Here is a 5,043-nt window from a genome sequence, read left to right as displayed (position 1 = left end):
TCATGTTTTTAGGAGGTACGAAATGGAAAAAGTAGTGGTTCCCAGCTTTAGCTGAAATAGAAAAAAGTAATGCCCAGAGGGGGCAGAGACATGGGATGCGATGTATGGGGAGAACAGCAGGGGACTTAGGAAGGAAAACCAGATAAATATGGTTGAATAGAGAATCTATCTGTATTACCTGTTGTAAGAAAATGTGATAACATCTGCAGAGGCAGCCAAAGGAGAATCAAAAGAGTGATGGCGCTCTGTCACCATTGAGGACCTCCGTGATAGCATTGGGTGTGTCTAACACAGATTCAGCAGCTCCGGTCCCATCACGTTTTAACTCTGACCCTCATTACTTTTCTATTTACAGAACATGGTGAAGTTCTCTGAAGCCGTCATTCGAAACATCACCAATTTCGTTCCTGAACCATGAACCACAGTGTCAATGACTCAACACTTGAGCACCCTGTCCTGTATGTTAGCTCTGTTGTCACACTGCTACTAGTTCCCCCCATCAACTTCTATGTCCTGTTGCTGATTGTCAGAGGAGGCCTGGAGGCCATAACTTCAGAGTTCTACTGCCTTAACCTGGCCATCTCTGACATTTTGATGTGCTTCTTCAATCTTTTTTATTTAACTGAGAAGTATCTTCAAGTGTTATCGATCGTAAGCAGGTTTTTCCTAGGTTTCCAAAACATCTCTCGACCCTTGTTTCAGGGATGTATCTGTGTGGAACGCTATTTGGCTGTGGTTCACCCTGTGACCTTTCTCAGGTACAAACTACTCAGGTATAAAATGATGTGTTGCTCTTTTGTCTGGTTAACCACGCTGGGCTTTTGTATTACCTATTTATTCTATACAGTAAAGTTATTCAAAGTGGTGCTAGGAATTTACATCGTTTCCTTTTCCCTGATGTTTTTTTGCTGTGTCTCAGTCATGTGGGCTCTAAAACAGCGCAGTCCAGGAGAAGGGAGGGGACAAAGAGCAAAGGGCAATGATGCCAAGATGAGAGCATTCAATATCATTTTGATCACAACTGTGATGGCTGCAATTTATAACATTCCATATAGTTTGCTATTATTTCTGTATGGTTACATAAATCTGGACAAGTTCCTATTTGTATTTAACATTTTCTTAGCTTTATCTATTGTTAATGGTTTAGTTAACCCTTTTTTCTACCTTCAAAGAGCTTCAAAACTCCCTTCTTTTCACTTTGACCTTCAGAGATTCATACTAACAAAGTAAACGGATGGAATTTGATGCTATCAAATATTTTGGCACTTTGATGAAATAACATGTAGTACGATACAGTGCAACAACAAGTGTACCGGTAGTCTGAAGGCGTACCAGCAGTCATTTCTATGAAGAAACAGGCAGGTTTCTAGTTACGATATTTGGGGTACACCTGGGGTACACTGTGGAGCTATAAAGCTGACTTAAAAACACATTATTTTCTACATTTTACTTAATCTCTATCAGTTGTCATTTCATATATATAGATTATATATAAAATCAACTTCTCAGGTAAATCTCTTTCGCGTTCAGCTTCATATTCAGAAGCTTCAATGAAGACAATAAAAAGTTTTTTTTTTAACCTAATCGCCCAAAAAAAATCAGGTTTGAGGCTGTTCCCTGATTTATGAATGTGTACAGGATGTTGTAGGTATTGGTCGTTACGATTTTCAATATTACTTGTTCATTTTAGTGCCCAGAGGCTTTAATGATTGGCATGATGGTATGTGACCCTAAACCATTTCTAATCCTTAGTATGAACTATCATTTTGATAACAATTGTGAGTTACACTGTTTACTAAAAAGGCATTAATGCTTATAAAAATGGATGGTCTATTAAGTGCAACCAAAATCACGTTTTTAACTTATGATGATGATGGTGATGCCCTGGCATTTTGCCTTTGTTCCCCCCTAAAGAATTGCCCCATGGCAGGCCAAGTGGCATTACCCCTAAAATTACGAAATTCAAGGCCTAGTATTCATTGCTGTGAAGCCTCATTGAATGTGTTCTGTTTAATAATACTTATTCCAAAGTTTCAAGGAAGATATGAATGGTAGAAAGGGAGTACTAGAGTATGGAACTGCAGCATTGAGAAACTTGTTGATTTAGTACTATAGTGTGGAAACATCAGCCTTGATAATCTGGTCCATCAGACAGCAATTTTCAACATCCTAATAAATACAGAATCTTTATCTCTTTTACCTCTACTTCTGGTTCCTTTGATATATTAAGACTTTATTAATGTAGCTCCTTTTTGCTATGATTAGACCACTATCTGACCCTTACTGATGAACACCAAAACTATAAACGTTGAAATTGCACGGTCTTGCTGTGCGTGCAATAAAATGTAAAGTTGTGTTGTTTGTTTTCGAGCTGGTTTGCTAAAGAGGCTAATGCAGCTAACAATAAACAACGACTAGTCAATTTGATGACACAATCAAAGTCGAACGGGAACGCTATAAGTGCTCCGAGACCGGAGTCGACGTCAGAACTTGCAACTCGGAAGACTGATGTCCGAGGCATCTGGATCACACCAGTAGCACATACAGGCGTTCCTTATGTACCATTCCGCCTGCTCCCAATATAAACTGTTTACCTGTGTTCGAGAGATTCTTCATGAACCATCTCCCGAACGCCAGCTCGTTTACCTTGTGTCTCTGTTAGAATAAACCACCTGTTGAACATTTACCACTCTCCGAGTCATACCTAGCCCGAGACGCCCATGCCACAAAGGATCGAATTAGCTTTTCATCAACAGCAACACCTCACGTCGAACAGATCCAAACAACTTACCTTCTGCTGTCCAGACGAATTTCCATGTGTAGGTCAATCTCGTCCCGCTGCAAAGCTTCATCCTCGGGCCCACCTCCTGCCCTGGGGTCCTTCTCCACGACCAGAACGCAAGGTGGTAAATTACCAGGGTTACCACTTGTGTGATGGTCGAAAATCACGTGTTTATCGCACTAAATCAATACGTGTGTCCGGTCTGAAGTTGATTTAATATTAAGAGTTTTTCTTTGCAAAATAGGAAAAAAATATACAAAAATAAAGAACCAATATGCAAGGAAAGCTATTTTTTATTTATTAGTACATAAAATCTATTTTATTCAATATAAATCCCACTTGTAAGCCTACTTCCCAGGTATGATAAAAGGTAACAACTTTTTTTTTATCAATTGAAATAAGAATTGTAAAGTTGTAAAAGTCTTCTTGGATATAAAGTCACTCGAGTCACTCCATCCATAGTAGGGTCCCTGTCACGGCTGGTGAGATTCCCCCTTTCTATCAAACCAGCAGAATTAGGGGCCTTTTTATAACCTATTGGCCAGACAAAGGTGTTAAGTTTAGATGCCACTGTATTATAGACTATAGGGCATTAGTGGGTTAGATGCCTCATAATTCATTGTAACCATTGTTTAGATAGAAGTATGTCAACCAGAAACTAAATCATCTACTTCTGAGACCCACGGTCCCACATCACATGTGCATATGCGCATATATGTCTATAACATGCATTGAAGATCCCATAGCTTGTATAGGTCTTAGTTTATTCCAAGTGCTTATTAAGGTTAAATTCGAATACCTACCGTAGTTTCTGCCTATTCAAAAATATGAATCCCATTGGCCCGAGAACACATTTGGCTTGGAGGGAGTGCATCTTCACAATAAGACGATACGAATTCTGATGAAGTTGGGTCATGGTGAGTCTTCTGGGAATAATATGTCTGGCTTTTAGCTTGTCAACTGTCCAAACTGAAATGGTAAAATAAATAATGTGAAGACAGTAGGGAATAGAGACATCTGTACTGATCACAATTTATTAACAGGTTCCTTCCTTGATGGATCAGTATTTCCTAAACTCCGCTCGTTACTCAATGTTGAACATTCTTCATGTTTACACCATTGTCAGTGTTCATTCATAAACACCGACTCCATCTGAGAAGCCAGCAGGGGGTCTTTAGGACCCGGAGTAGACCGGCCCCAAAGTAACGAGGGAAACTTGTTCCACAATAGATTTCAGCTCGTTCTTATCAAAAAATGCTTTTTATTAATTTATCCTCTATTAAAATAGTCAGAAGAAATCAATAGAAGGGGAAATGACAGTAGATGGTGGAATGTTTCTCAGTGAAGAACAATATCCCAGGCAGCTCCTTTCAGGTGGGGGGGGGGGGGCTTTATTCTACACACAATCCTAGAAGCACCGCTTTTTATATTTATTCATATATATATATATATGTGTTTATATATATATATGTATATATAAAGTTCTTTATATATCATTTTCATATACACCTTCAGGAAATGACTAGTTTAGATTCTTAACAGAATCAAGTTACTTGTAGTTCTGTTTTTTTTAATGTACAAGTAAACTTAGCTTTTTGGATAATTAAACCACAGGAGAAAAATTAAACAAAGGCAACTTTCTTTTGCCTTCTTTTTAAAGTATAAAACTGGCACAGAGGAAGCCATTTTTATACACGTAAAAATGCAATAAAATTAAATGTACACACTACGGGATCTCCCCTTCTTACAGCAAAACCAAAACAAAAAAATAAAAATGTCCTTCCGAAGCGAAATGTGAAAAAGGTAAAAAACACAAAACAAACCAACCAAAGCGGAAAGCCAAACAGCCAGCCTCGCCCCCAACTACAAACAGCAGCCAATCAGAGGCCACATGCTCCAGCCGACATCTCCCTCTGGTCAGCTGACGTGTCTGCAAGGCCCAGATTGGCCAGGGAGGGGAACGTCCGGGCTGGTATATCCAGCTCCAATTAAAACAAAACAAAGCTAAGCTCCGCCCATAAAAATACAAAACTACAAATAAAACATCAAAGGGTTATTATCTCTTGGTGGCGGCGAGCGAGTGATGTCATGAGGACGAGGGTGGCGTCATTTTTCCGGACAGTTTGGTAACCACGGCGATGGTGGCCTCCACAGTCCTGTACAGGGTGTCCAGCATGTCCTGTGGCGGGCCCCCATTAGACTGTACCTGGGAGGGGCTGTGCCTACTGCCCTCTGGCCCCGCCCCCTGTGGCCCCGCCCCC

This window comes from Pollachius pollachius (assembly GCF_949987615.1).
Source record: "Pollachius pollachius genome assembly, chromosome: 2".
NCBI lineage: Eukaryota > Metazoa > Chordata > Actinopteri > Gadiformes > Gadidae > Pollachius > Pollachius pollachius.
The sequence above is the reverse complement of the archived record's forward strand: the minus strand, read 5'-3'. Positions refer to the sequence as shown.